Source organism: Toxorhynchites rutilus, chromosome 1 (assembly GCF_029784135.1).
Source record: "Toxorhynchites rutilus septentrionalis strain SRP chromosome 1, ASM2978413v1, whole genome shotgun sequence".
Classification (NCBI taxonomy): domain Eukaryota; kingdom Metazoa; phylum Arthropoda; class Insecta; order Diptera; family Culicidae; genus Toxorhynchites; species Toxorhynchites rutilus.
Genome location: NC_073744.1, coordinates 24,604,471 through 24,620,638, shown reverse-complemented (window position 1 = coordinate 24,620,638; position 16,168 = coordinate 24,604,471). Strand labels below are relative to the sequence as shown.

General features: G+C 36.2%; 1 protein-coding gene across 3 annotated transcripts in view; it reads right to left on the bottom strand.

The window, feature by feature from the left end:
- Window positions 1–16,168, bottom strand: part of LOC129762552 (dopamine receptor 1) — a 306,279-nt gene that overhangs the window by 158,379 nt on the left and 131,732 nt on the right. The window lies entirely within an intron of this gene.

The window sequence follows — 16,168 nt, the reverse complement described above, 5'->3', positions numbered from 1 at the left end:
ATTGTTAAAATTTAATTTTCAATATTACCTAACAAGCTCATATTCCAAGCTCTGACCTGAAGTCAAGTATCTTCAAGGTACATGTACATGTATGTAAATTTTCTCAGATTCAAACATCGATCATCAGTCGAACAATCTTCCTTATAACTATAGCGAGAGCTGTGTTCATTGTTATAGCTACCACCAACACAATCGATTTCGGATTTTTTTGTTACCGTGCTGCGAAAGATGCTGAATAACTTAATTTGTGAATTATTTATTTTGGGAGCGTTGGAGATGCAATTTTGCTAATAGTTGAAGAAAAACTACTTAGATATGCTATAAGTAATTTGAATTGACAGCCCTTGGTGTAGTCCTACGTCTCTTTGGTTATGTCCCCGACATTTCCTACCCGTTCTTTTTTTCTGTACATGATTTCATGTGCTAGTATTTCGAAAAAATCTGGGTATTGTACCTTTGCATCTTGTTCATTCTTCCGAACCATAACCGGTAACCAAGATAACCATCGATCGCAATGTATTATTCTCGTGAAACTCAAATTGTCGACGTAATTCAAATTACTTGCACCAAATTACAGGGTACCATACAGCTACTATCAGCAATAAAACACTTTACGCAAAACTCAGGAAGCATTCCGACCGACACAGATGGAAATGAGTATGGCGTTCCTGAATTCTTCGACTAGAAAGAAACTTGATTTTTTTTGTCAGAATACGTTACACGTTATCCATTACACGCAGATATCCTGAATGTTCGCAGATATCCTGACAGTCCCTTTCGCCGGGAGCGAAACATTCCGGAGCGCCACTCGCGGGTTGATTCCTGATCAGAAGAACCCGAAGAGGGAATTTTAGCTGCACGCTGGACGTCAGATGTCATCACATGTTGGAAAAAACTCTATTATCCGCTTTTACGCTTTTCCCACGGAAGATGTTTGTTGCACTATTAGGTATCGTCCAGAAAATATTACCCAGTAATTCTGGCTAGTCAAGGTTTAGCATCTACCTAGAAACTGCTTCGACTTACTTCAAAAGTTTTTTTTTCTATTAAAAACTCTTGAATTTTCTGTGATATTCAGAAAGTTTGGTTTCGCAATTTTCAATTGGATTGAATAATCATAATTCTCCTCAGAAATTCACTTTTTTCCAAAAACATCTAGGCCCTGTTGTTGTAACAAGGCCGCTCATAGAGCTACCATCCGTACAAAACTTGGTCGATCCTATCAAAGATAGTAAATTCACGGTTCCCTCCATCGTTTTTTTGTGCTACATGCACTCTGCGGCCGGGAAACCTGCTGCCTTGTGAGCTGTATAATATGGAACAAAGTTGGAAAATTTCTAAATTTAATCATAATAGTGTATCATTGCAAGTGCGCACCAACCTCCGGTCACTGACGTTGAGTGGGTTTCCCACCACCTAGAGATGGTTTGTTACATTGTAGGTAACAGCAGAACCACTTCCGCAGGTGCTTGTGGTAGGAAAATATATGTGGCCAGAGAGCAGATGGATGAACGGATAACGACAGGCGGAGTTTTCCCACAATGATTTTGCTTCTGTTGTCCGCCAAGCATCACACGAGCAACATCTTCCAAAACGAGTAAAAACGACTAATAAAAACGATGTGAATCGAGGAAATAGCTTTTGCGCGGATAGAAAACCCTAATAAACATACCGAATGCTGCCGGATGACATGACTTGGAAGTTTGAGGTAATAGAAATGTTAATATTCAACATACGGAACCCGATTCGCGCACTCGACAATGGAAACGCACATCAAACGAAGCTTCGACTTATCCAGTCACACACTCAATTTGCAGTCACGACAGAAGGTCGCAACTAAATTATAGAGAAATTGGATGAAGTGGTAATCGAATTACTTCATTGATCTTAGGCGGTCACGAAGAGACACGCCGGGTGTTTCCAAATTTGGTTCCAAATCAAATCACACAGGTTTGTTTCATTTCCTATTTTCTCAGTTCAGTAGCTATCGGTAAGCACCGAGAGTATCAGCAGCAGAAGCTTCGACAAAGTTAGTGAAATTCCTTTGCGCTTTTCGTTAGGGAAGTTCGTGGGAGTGCCAAATAGAAATAAAAAAAACGACAATGGCAAATCACATTTTAATAAAAGTCAAAGCATTTGGCCCCGATCAGACAGTGCGAGTGGAGAGGCTTCGTTTTCCTCCCTCCGAGACATATCGAATTTCCAAACTTACTCACAGGACTTTATCTTTAGCTGTTGCCTTGTTATTGCTCCGGAAAACAGGCATTTCGTGACCAGATGTTGGGGATGGCCATGAAAATGTGAGGGATTTTCTCCCCAAGACGAGCCACAATGTTGGGGCGTTCCCAAACATTTGTTGGTTTGCAAGCATGAATTATAAGCTACACTGGATCAAAAAGACAATAATATATTTTGATTTGTTGCGAATGTTTAAGTGTAAACAGCAGGTATGTAATCAACTAGCTGTTTGACCTTCACGGGTTTCGCATGTTTTATGAGAATTTAAACTTCAATTTGGATCAAACTTCATAGCCCTACGGTTTATCAGAAAAAATAATGCAAAATTTCAATACATAATTCTGTTTGAAAAGAGTTCTTAAGTTCTTATAAGAAGTTTAACAACGTTGACTACATAACCAATTGTATTTTCCGTATTGATCAAAAAAATATTGAAAACTTATAAAAATTGTTGGGGCTTGTTTCCGGGACACAACCGCTCTGATGACGAAGGATTTCGAAATTATTTTATGTAATTCGCTCGTTTATTATTTCAGATATAGTTTTAGAATGCATCAAATTTTTAGAAATAACTCCTTACTGGAATGTTTTGGTGGCCCTGAAACGATTATTTACATGGTTCTGTAGAACCAGCTGAAGATGGTTGATTCATGATTTGTTCTCTCCCTTATGAGAATTATATTTGTTTACATGTTTGTTCCACCATCACCTATATTACACAATTCTAATGAACAAAAAATTAAAACCCATTTTTGGCAATTATTTCAGTCTACATTTTTCAAGACATGAAAAAAACAACAATGTGCGTGTGTGTATGTGTGCGTGTGATTAAAAGATTTAGAGATTCAGTACTACTCTAATTCGTATTTAGATGTTTTTCAATGCCTTTTGTAGATATATGTGTTTTTTCCAGAATTTTGATAGAGTTGCGCGACACAAAAAAAATACTTCAAAATTTGTTTTTTTTAATTTTGAGACCCATCACAGGTTAAATTCATATTTAAATATGTATGTTTCTTTGTTTGTGTATGTGTGTTTTTGATATTGGTGGTCTTTTTCCAGAATACTTCGAGAATTGCGCGGTACGAAAATATCTAATAAATTTTTCATATTTATTATTTATTCTAATATTGTCTTATTTTCCTAAAATATATTATTGTATTTTAATCGTGTATTCGTAGAAAAACTTCAAATCTTATCACCAGCGTTATGGAAAGTATTGTTGCACATTAAAAAATTACATAATTTTTCTGAAACCCTATATGGGTCACTGTAAGAGCTATGGCTTTTCTATTGCTTTTGACGACATTCCCAATAGCTTGTTGGAGTGTTGTGCCTTTTTACACAACATATAACTGTGTTTATTCATAATTGTAATTACCTCCCCCTTCCTTCATTTCCAGATATATATATATATATATATATATATATATATATATATATATATATATATATATATATATATATATATATATATATATATATATATATATATATATATATATATATATATATATATATATATATATATATATATATATATATATATATATATATATATATATATATATATATATATATATATATATATATATATGTTACTAGCTGACCCCGCGAACAAGATCCCGTTGCGCTTGGTGCTGGAGTATCGGTATTTGTGCGGCGTTTCGTTTGAAAAATTATTTTAATCTCGTGGAAAGTGTCCTTCTGCCTCGGCATATACCAGGATTATTTTACGAAAAAGTAGAAATGAAAAAATGATTTGATTGGCGAACGTTCTCATTTTGTCATGTTCAGTGTGGTCGCGTTCGCTGCTCTCTCGATTTCTTGTTGCTACTTGTCCCTTTTCGTCGCGTGTTCATCGTATGTGTCAGTGTGTGTATATGTAATGAAACCATTTATATGTGTTGAGTTGTGTTTTATTGAGATGATTCCGGTTATGTGAATATTGCGCTGCAGTGTGTTGATTATTCGAATTTTCCGATGCTAAGTTATGGTAAAAAGTGTATTGCTGTGCTAACCGCGTGAATCTACTGTATGTGTGCGTTAAAGCTGCGCAAATAGTCCGTGCATTGAAGAATAATCCAATCGGTTTCAAATTTCCAATTGGAAATTGATGTGTGAAGTGAATAAAATCGCTCAGTGCGAAAATTTTGGGTTAGCTTTGTATTTCAGTCTCTTTTTTTATTTTTACGATAGTAAAGTGCGTGTGTGAAATGCTTACGTTTCGAGTGGTTTTTAGCAAAATATTTGGAAATTAGAAATCGAATTTTTGCAGTGATTGTATCACCATACCCTAACAGATGGACTGTGGTTTCTTATGACAGTGTATATTTTATATTTTGAATCCATATTTAGTTTCATATTTTAGATTATAGATTATATATGTATAAAGTTTTTTTGTGTTGAGTGCATGATACCAGATGTTAGAGGTGATGTCTTTCTCTGGAAAAAAGAGTGGAAGCTTTCTCGGAGAGAATATGAGAAAGAGAAGAACAGCACAGGGTGTACCATGCAATGAAAGATAAGTAGTAATAATAAAAAATGGCTCTTCGCCGTCGCAATTAGATATCTAATCGCAATGCCGCAGAGTGGTCTTTCGGAGACCTGAGGGAGAGTTGCCGGGAGAGCTCCTCTGGGACCAATCGAACCGGCGCAAAAGCGTACGCGCGATGAATAACGGAAAATGTCACCGGGACGTGTGTTTCCGGAGAAGTTTTTTTCGGTGACCTTCTTAGGTTTTCCAAAGATAGCTCTCCGTCACCGCGAATGAAGATCGATACAGAGTACAATTGTTTCTAGGAAAGTTTTCTCGGTGACCTTCTAAAGTTTACCAAAAAAAAATAACGAAACATTTCGTCGGGACGATTACCTTTAGATGAGTTCCGGCTATTACCTTGTCAGGTTTCTCACTGCTAACTCTTCGTCGACGCTTTTTAATTTTACAGGTTTTCCTTCTCTTTCCTTCCATTCTTACCTCTGCCCACTAACAACTATCCCTCTCATGATAATCGCTAGGGAACCACGCTATAGAGGCGACCCTTCTGGCCTTCGGGCGGCGATTATCATACTAACATTCCTTCCCTTCCCCTGGTGACTGTAAGGACGTGGCCGGCGTCGTTATTGACCATTTAAAGCTCGAATCACCGAAAATTGCTCAACGAGAATGATTTGCTAGTCCCAAGCGTCATTCTGTGTGTTCTTTGTGCAATTTGGTTGGTTCAGGTCAATCACGGAGAGCAACTACGAATTGTACAGTCTACCCAAGCTCAAGCTCAAGCTCACACTCATCATTATATTATCAGATTATTTTCAGACATAATTCTCGTTCAAGATATTTCAACCACTTGCAAATAATGGGTTTCTTCGTTACATGGAAGAAATTTTTTATACAGAAAATATGATAGAATAAAGACAGCCCTAAATCGGACAATTACTTACTCGAGTTCTGCTCTTATCAACACATCCGGCGAGCCTTTTTTTGGTATAGATAGAAGAAGATATAGGAATGCGTTTCATCACATTAAAATCCATTTCCAGTTTCGAACAAAGATCAATTTCGCTAGCGCAACCATCTAGTCCAACACATGTCACTATGTAATTGTAGAACATATGGGAATTTAATTTTCCTTTTTTCCTTCAGAGTTTTCCGAAAATATTCAACTGTCATGTTTGGTTGGAATATTTTTGGTTGAAATATTTGTATAATTTTTATGGGACTCCCTCTCCATTCCAGAGGAGGTAGTGGTGTCATACCATCATAGAAACATTTCTCATATCAAGAAACCCTCACATCGCAAATTGTGCTTGATTAGTTCTCGAGTTATGCAGAAGTTTGTGTTTGTGTGTCCCCTGTAATTTGTGTTTCATTTGTATGGCAGCCCTCCCTTAGAGAGGGGGTGGAGTGTTTAACCACCATAGAAACATTTATTGTACCCTATACCCTCCATAGGCCTAATTTGGCTCTATTTGCTTGATTAGTTCTCGAGTTATGCAGAAATTTGTGTTTCATTTTTACGGCAGACCAAACCCCCAGACAGAAATCCATTTTTATATATATAGATATCTATACAGCCCAAAAGAAGTCATTTCGACTGCTTGAGGAATTTTGGAAAATAAAATGACTTTTATAATTGAATTCAGTAAAATTCGTATATGACTAGTTTCGGCATTGTATTGGAAGGCAGTTTTCATTTTTTTTCGATTACCGTAACATGATAACATACAAGTATATGATGAATTGTCACTTTGGGCGTAAACTTGATAAGTTGCAGTTTCTCAAAAATCTAAAGTAGTAATTGTTATTCGAATTTTTATGTGGTAATACTTGTTCTAACAAGTTGTTTATTTTATTTCGTTTGAGGCCTAAATGCCAGAAAAATGAGTTATTGGAAAGGTAAACGAACATAAGTGAAAAGTGCTTCGATGTACTGTAGAATCAGATGCAATAAATCCTGAACTATCATGTGGAGATGAGGCAGATTGTATTCAAAGTGAAACATCTGACACTGAAGATAACATTGAGGAGTCGATCACCAATGAAATTAAATGGTCATCAATATATCCGGGAAAAGGTGTAGGGTGCTAAGCAGTGCAGACCAGAACAGTTGTCGATGGTACTGTGTGGTCAAAATTTGACGAAACTGGTGTTCCTGGAAGGTTACCATCTACTTGTATTTTGAGGAATGATTGAACAACAGAATTATCTGAAATAAAGAGTGTGTCACATCAAATTGCATCACGGAAAAAACGCTGTAGAAATTTAATTTTTAGGAATTATATTATCAGCTTTCGCTTATAATCAGATAAGAGTGTATAGATCACGTTGGCCATGCTTTACTGTCAATTTTTCGTAAATTTGGAAAAATGTCGTCGAACGAAAAAGAGCGTCGTGAATTAATCCTGCGCACTCATTTCGAGAATCCGGAGTTGTCACATCGGGACATCGGTAAGGTGCTGGGAATTGTCCAATCCACGGTCAGCAGAGTACTAAAACGATACTTTGAGAACCTAACCATCGACCGGAAAGTGAAGAACGGCAAAAATGGATGCTCCGTCAGTGAAAAAGATCACAAGCGCGTAGATAAGCAGTTTAGACGTGATCCGAGAAGTTCGGTCCGGGATGTCGCCAATAAGCTGAAGCGATAAATAAGCGATCTGCTCTTGCGGAAAGCGGAGTGCCCCCTTCATGATGACCGGCACGGTAAACGGGCAGGTTTACCTTAAAGAGTGCCTACAGAAGCGCTTACTACCACTATTGAAGCAGCACGAGGGCCCGATCATCTTCTGGCCGGATCTCGCTTCGTGCCACTATTCAAAGGACGTGTTGGAGTGGTTCGAAGCCCACGGGGTCACCTTCGTGCCAAAGGAAATGAACCCGCCCAACGCGCCGGAGCTTCGCCCAATAGAGAAATATTGGGCGATTATGAACGAGGCCCTCCGGAAGAACCCAAAAGTTGTCAAATCGCAATTTGATGTGACACACCCTTTATGTGCATTTATTGGGATTTTATATGCTTGTGGAGCTTTGAGAATATTGAGAATAGTCAAGCTTGCTATCAACCAGGGCAAAATATAACAGTTGACGAGCAATTATTTTCGACAAAAACCAGATGCAGATTCTCACAGTACATGCCTTATAAACTCAATAAACATACAAACATACTTGACATACAATTGGAATGAATGTTTTGAATGGTTTTTCTTATTTGGGGAAATATCATCAATGCTTCTCAGTGAACACGTTGTACTGAAACTTGTCAAGCCATTTACAAGATGTTCAAAAAATATCACGACCAATTTTCTCTAGCATGTCACTCGCGACAAAATTATTGACAAAAAAAAAAACAATTCTAGTTGGAACCATTAGAGGAAACAAAAGGGAACTATCTAAATCAGCTTATCAAACTGAAGATAACATGCCTCGTTTTTCAACTCTGTTATGTAAATCAGAGAATTGTGTTCTTACAGTATATAAAAGCGGACTAAATAAAAGAGTAGCTGTTCTAGATTCTAAGCATGAATATGCGAACATTTATAAAAGTAATAAAAAGCACATGAAAAGATTTCCACCTTCATTTCAAAAAAAAAAATCATAAATAGTCCAATAATGATTTATAAGTAAAATAATTCATTGATTGTTAATATTCACTAAAAACTTGTTATGTAACTGCAAATGACATAAAAATATTGAAAATTAATTTTAAATAAATTTCTTTACACATCAGATATTATTTCACAAAGCAGTCATTTTGAATGCCTCTGGACAATATAGGTATACACTAAGTTTCGGTCTTTTTTTTTATCCCATTTATTTATTTATCAGGCTCATTAGCATTTTATCTGTAACAAAGCCGGGTTTTTTATCGTGTACATGTACATATAATTATGTTTCTATAAATTGTAAATTACACAGTAGTAGAGTAGCCATTTAGGCGTTACGTTTTTCTGTTCCATTACATTATGGTAAATTATACAGTAGTAGCCATTTAGGCGTAAGGGTATTATATCTGTTCTTCCATTGTTCAGCAGACCGGACAGCGGAGACAGTTGAAATCGATCATTTCTAGATCAACATGTCAAAAGGGTCTATCTTCTATGATCGATTCTCTTCACCGTCTTTCTCTTTCGATAACCACGGCCTTTCATACAGATTTTGCTCCAGTTTTGCCATGTAGTTTGATAATCGAGGTCCCCTTTCACACTCCTTATCGTTGAACACATCAGGAAATCCTGTTACTGCTGAGTTATTAATGGAAGAGAATGTAGATGAAGAGAATCGATAAAAGAAGATAGACCCTTTTGACATGTTGATCTAGATTTTTGGGTTATTTATAGAACAGCAGTCCGATGTTTCTTGCAGAGCAGAGCAGTTGTATGGATGAATCGATCTTTGTTCCACCGTGGATCGATCTCCAAAGCTGATGATGGTTGCGTGGACGTAGTGATTCTATAACAACACAAAGATGGTCAATTGAGGGCTCTGAGTTTGAACTCACGATCGATCGCTTATTAAGCGAACGCGTAACCAAGTGGCTACGAAGACCCCCAAGTTTCGGTCTTTCTAGTGTTAAAAATTCAAAATTCTTTTTGATATTCAAATTTTTTTATACAAAATTTGATAATTCTATAAATAGATCAGATGTTAGTCTTATGAATTTAAACCCACGTTTTTATTAATCATCGATTTCATGTATAAGGTAATAAATTAGAAAATTAGGTAATTCTTCTATATGGTTTACTATAAGAGCTGTAGTGAAAAACGTAGTTTTCATTTTTTTCTTTTTTACTCAATAGGAAATGAAAATTCGAAAAAATACTCAAAGTGCGTCTATTACGGTGTACAGCTACAAATTATAACATTATTTTAGAGAAAAAAATATGATTGCACTATTTTTTTGTACTTCGAAATTTTGGATTTTTTCATTTCTATTTCCATTTGTGCTCCTATAATTTTCATTTCAATGTACCAATTTTCGATTCGAAAAAATTTTCATAGCGCTGGTGATATGGTTTGGAGTACCTTTCACGAACACATGAATACAATACAATTATAGATTGTAGGAAAAAAAATATTAGAGAATAAACAAAATAGGAAAAATTTGTTTTTAGAAAACAATATTGGATTGTGTTTCTGAAACACAAATATCCAAAAACACATACTAACATATTAGTTTGGGGAAAAAGTAATACATTATTTTTGGGTGAAATTCAAAACTGTTTTAAATATGCTTCGGATTGTCTGATTTGTGTAAAATATGCATCATTTTGTTGTAAAATTTGTTGCCTTTCTAGAGGTAGCTTCAAAGGCAGCGTTCCTATGTTAGAGATCTTGATCTTGAAAAATTTTTTAATGAGAAATGTCACCTTTAAAAGAGCCTATACTTGAAATTGTATGATCGATATTACACAAGATATTGATAACTTTTTCCCCAACCTAATATATATTTTTTGTATAGCGCAACAGTGTTAAAAATCTGAAGAAAAACACACATATCGAGAAAAGGCATAAAAACACATTTTAAACGAATTAGAGTAATAGTGAATCTCTAAATTCCCCAAAAAAATTAAAATATTTCAAGATTTTTTTCAGTGCTTCAATTTTGGATGATTTTTTTGATGATATTTCTCGCTACACCATAGTAAGATGTACTTTCAGTATTTTTTACCAAATTTCTGTTTTGGTACCCTACACAATATTTTCCATAGAGCGAGTTATTTTTTTTGGGGCTCTTTTTACTTCCTTACTCAGTCAGGCCTTTGGTGCTCTTCTTTTGTCAATGCTCTTTCCTAGATGAACTGAATGCATCGATCACACGGAAGCGATGGGTGATGGTTGTCCTCTTGATGCCAGGAAAACAAAAACCCGTTGGCTGTTGCTTCTGCTACACTGAGAGGAAAATTTAGTAAATATGACGAATTTTTTGGTACATGTTACCAATTCTCTAGTCATTTTCTACCCTACTAATCATTGGTACATGTTACAAAAAAAGAATGGTAGGCACATATGTCAAACAAACTACAAATTGTTGGTCCAACATTGGTGCAATAACAGTGAAAATTTTGTGAGAGGTAATCATCAGGGATAATGACAATATTTATTAATAATTATTTTTAATTTAAAAAATTGTATTTGATTGCGTTTAATTCTACATACTTAGAATATATTATACTAATAACTTATTCTATAAACAACATCAATAATTCTCGTTGGAATCATTCTATAATCTGCGTACAAGAGGCAAATTTTAATCGCAGCTTCAACCACCTCAATTTGATGAGCATTTCCAAAGCAAGTTCTCTCTATTACGAGTCTGGGATCATGCCAGCTGTAAAGACAAGGAAAAAGGTCAATAGTGTTGTAATGTATAGAATATAACTGATGTTTATCCTTGGCGGGAATATGAAAATAGTTTCCCGACCGAGGTGACTGATGTAATGATGTAAAAAAAAACGAATACTTATCTCCGATTTGTTTATGATGAATGATTGTAATGCATATAATTTTAAGGCCAACTAAAAAAGAAAAAAAATGGTATTAGGTCAATTATGTTAATATGGATCAAAATTTCTTGTGATATTTTCCCCGCCGAAAATATGAAAACAAATTCTCGGGGGAGATGAATACATAATTGAATTCAATAAAAACAAAGTGCTTACCTCCGAATCGCTTCGTCTCCAAAAGACAAATGGCGATTGCAAAGTGCGCACATCACAGTTGTTAGGTATGACAATAAAAACAAACTTACTAATGGTATGAAGTAAAATATACGAATTCCTGGTGGGAACATTCATTGCGTCTGACATCTTTTTTACGCAATTTTAGTAATATTTACAAAAAATGAGTATATTTTACCAATGTTTTTGCTACTAAAGATTTGGTAGCTGCTTTTACTAAACTATTTCTCCAGTGTACCTTCTGCTGAGAATATTGGCAGTGCTGTTGCTGCACAGCTATGGACTGCAGTGTGCAGAGGTCAAATATTTGACACTTTTTTGCAGATAAAAAATATTTCCCCAATGGCTGAAGTATTTCAAAAGTTACAATGTTTTGAACGTGTTCCGATTTTTGCAATCATACTTTTTAGAAAAAGAACGTCGATGAAAATATCGTCTATCGTTTGTCTCAACTTTTTCCTTTATTCTGGCAGCATTTGGATTCTATGTCGGAAAAAAAACCATCTAGTCATGTGGATTAGGCATTTACAAGTAGGTATTCATCGGTTTTGCAACATGTGGCTGTGTACTGTCGTGTTTTAAATCACTTTGGCTCGACTTTGCTCCCATATCAGTCGTTTTTCCTTCAATGCTCAAATGAAAGCCATCAATGTAGTCGATAGCTCTCTCTGGTTTTTTATTACCATAATGGGTATGATTAATTTTGGAGCGTTCTCAATACGAATTCTGTGTGCTTTAGCTACAAAATGTAATGGTAATGATGAATTATTCAAAATGTTCATTAACCCCCCCAACAGTAGAATTCACTCTGCAACTCTCAAAAGTTTTGGTAAAACTGCAATCCTCCGAACTCAACTTAACTTCACAAGTAGTACTCGCAACAACTAAGTTACTGTATCCATAATTTGATCATTCGGCTTCCATGGAACTAACTTTATCTTGCTATTCGCTACGAGCCGATAGCTCGCAGACAGGAAGTTGAGTGAAATTCGAACCGATGCACACCAAACACACCCACTTCTAGGATGACAGCACAGATTAATTATACATTTCCCAGCGTACGATGGCGCATCCTGGAGTGCACTTGTTCTTTTCCATATGCACATATTTACATCACTCCCGATGGGAGAAGCCGTGACATCGCTAATGGACCACTCTTCTGCAGAGCTGCTGCTCGCTCTCCGTGTTCAACTTCAAATAATTAGTTAAATGAATAATGAGCTTCCGCAACTCACTTGCCAGCAAACATTCTGGTTCAACATTCCCACCATTTCGACATGTGAACAGCGGGTTGTTTTCCACTGTGGCGAGCCACCGTAACCTGTTTTTTTTTGTACACAAAACTTTTCGCTCATCAACCAACACTAATTTCCTACTCAATCCCCACCAGGGTCATCGGAAGGGCTGCAATTCATTGCACGTCACTGAGTGGAAAAAACTTCCCCTGCCGCACTTGAAACTATTTCGTTGAGTTCAAGTAGAATACCAACTCAGAAATAGTCCTGAGGCTGTGAAGAGTGAAAGTTTTGTCAATGGTCAGCCACTGCCCCGTGGGTACACGAAAATCTACTCGTCGGTTCTTTCCATTTGTGAGTTTTCGGGGAATGTTTTATACTCCATATATCTTCTTCTCATTCCGCAACGAATTAGGGTCACCAGGTAATGAAAGGAAGCTTTTCCGTTCCTACCGCCATCCATCATCAACACTTGCGTGCGTTCGTACGTGCAAATAATCCATCCTTCATACAGCGGAACGGGGTAAATCGAGAGGAACCACTTTGCGCCGAGTCGGAACAAATGCAACCGAGTAATTTTTCCTGGCATTATTTGCACAACGAGACTCTGAAGCCATAAAACGCTTTCTTACTTCCTCCTCACTCGCTTCCCGTACAGACAAAGGGTAATTTTTCTTGATGTTTCCTAAAAACCCTACCTTGAAGCATCATCATCTGCTCACGGCGGAAAAGCAGTGGAATCCTTCGTTCCTTCGGATTTTTCTTTTCTTTTTTTTTCTCATTCGGGCAATTCTTATCACTTTTTATATGTGTTCTTTTTCAGTCACAAATTCACGGACACGAGAACCACCCCTTCCCGCCGGGTTCTCACGTACTGGAACACACAATGGCAGCCATTATTCTACCCTGCGGCTTTTCTTTGCCACATTTGAACCTGGCTTTGTGTACACCCACCCCGCGCTCCCACTCACCACCTGCAGTGCTATAAAGTTTATTATGACAATGACTTGTCATTCTGAAAAGAAGACTAAGTGACACACGCGCTGTGACACTGAATGAAGAGTGTGTGTGTGATAGAGATTTATTCTTTTGCGTGTTGCCTGTAAATGAAATTCAAAAAATGAAGCGACTTACAGAAATAAGGTAGATGGTAACTCTGAGCTCCATTTGAATAAGCACCGTTGGAATATCGTCGTGCAATCGAAGGTAATTTTTCCTCCCTGTTTCATCCGTGAAGTTTAATTGAGTTTGTCGTGAACACATGTGAGATTTAGCCAATTTGTAATATGAGTTAATTTGGTTTGAAGCGAAAATTGCCCCTCCCTCTTTTTTTGGGATAGCTTGGGTTCCATTTCAGTATTTGTGGTTGGGGTTTATAATCATTGGACGAGTTCTGAGATCGACGATACAAATATAATATGCGTTATATTTCTAGAAAATTTTGAGAACTTCTACTTTCATCACTTTCCTGATACCACTATCAGCCGTCAGAAAAGAGCAAGTAAGGTAACGAAGAGGCACAATTCACCGTGCGATAATATTAAAGAAGTTTTTTTTTCTGTGATCTAGTTCTAGAAAGCGATCAGTCAACAGTCTTTGTTAAGCCTGAGCGTTGATTTTAAAGCTTTCGAGTTCACTTTCCGTGCTCCTGAGGTCGAGTAGTTAACGTCACACCTAACATGTTGGGGGTTCGGGATCGATTACCGTTTTTCGTAAAAGAAATTTCTTTCGACTTGCACTGTGGTCACGCATATTCTTGAGGTTGCCACTCCAGAATATATTCAAGGCGATTAAAACAACCACAATGCATGTTCACCACTTCGAATATTATTTTAGAATGCATCGAAATTTTTGTAATAGATTATGTTCTTCGTTACAAATAAATTTGATAAACGTCCTTTTCGTTTGACATGATGCCTAGGACTACCAAAATATGTGAACAGAAGAATTGTCAAACGATCAGTGCATTTTACATTTCCCTCTGAAATTATTGCACATCTCATGCATGCATGCATCTCAGCATTCTTTCACAGTGAAAATAGTTATTAACGTTAACTTTATTTCATAAAAACGTGACCGGTTTTCTGATTTGGCACCCTTCCTGAAAAACGTTGTTCCACGTAAAAGTTCGGTAATGAGTGTTCTTTCAAGGATCTCAGCAGAAGTGGACGAAACCCTGGACCAAGTAATCCCGAATGGGACCGAAAAGTTGTAAATTATATTCAGAAGAACAGGTCTGCAGCTATTCGTGATTTGGCCAAGTAAATACAACACGCAATTTTGGCAGTGAAGGTCTTAGTATAAATATTGATGGGCAAACGGTGGAAAGAGCATCATCGATCAAATATCTTGGCGTTATTCTTGACGTAACTCTACACTTCAATGAACATATCAACTATACTATATAGAAGGCAGCTTAAGGCATATGATGCAGAAAACAGAACTAAACTTTATGCACAGGTATTATTTGGTTGATATTTTTTATAAATTAGTTCAATATGCTTTTAAGCTTTCTATTTTGGTACCTATTTGATTGAAAATATAAAAAAATCATCGAATAAAATGCTTTTTAAATGAAGCGAATAAGAATCAAACTTTGGACACTAAATTAAATTTCGGACAGATTGAATTCAAATTTCGGACACTTTATTTTGTAATTTTTTGGACGATAATTACCTTACACTTGATTATATTTTATAGTCAACTGCAAAACACTTACCAAGCAATCACATTAAACTGTTAACAATGATGAGAACTGATGAAACACGGGAGAAATTTAAATATTGATAAACAGGTAAATTCTACGTGCTCACGCTAAGCAAACGTCAAACACAAGCTTGTTATAATTCAAATGTAGTTCTCATATGAAATGATAGTGAAACCGAGGGATTACTCTAAAGAAGCAATTGTGATATTAATTGTATAGTTATATCATCAGTGCATCAAGCATTTCAAGATATTAGAACAAAGTGCTCGAAATATGATTCAGAACGGTAATTTAATTATTTATGAACGGGTAAATTCTACGTGTTCACGCTAAGGAAACGTCAAACACAAACGATAATGAGAAGTGTTTACAGATTTTTGCCGATTATGTTTTAATGCAAATGTAGTTCTCATATGAAATGATACTGAAACCAAGGGATTACTCTAAAGATGCAATTGTGATGTCAATTTTATAGTTATATCATCAGTGCATCAAGCATTTCAAGATATTAGAACAAAGTGTCCGAAATATGATTCAGAACGGTAATTTAATTATTTATGAACGGGTAAATTCTACGTGTTCACGCTAAGCAAACGTCAAACACAAACGATAATGAGAAGTGTTTACAGATTTTTGCCGATTATGTTTTAATGCAAATGTAGTTCTCATATGAAATGATACTGAAACCAAGGGATTACTCTAAAGATGCAATTGTGATGTCAATTTTATAGTTATATCATCAGTGCATCAAGCATTTCAAGATATTAGAACAAAGTGTCCGAAATATGATTCAGAACGGTAATTTAATTAT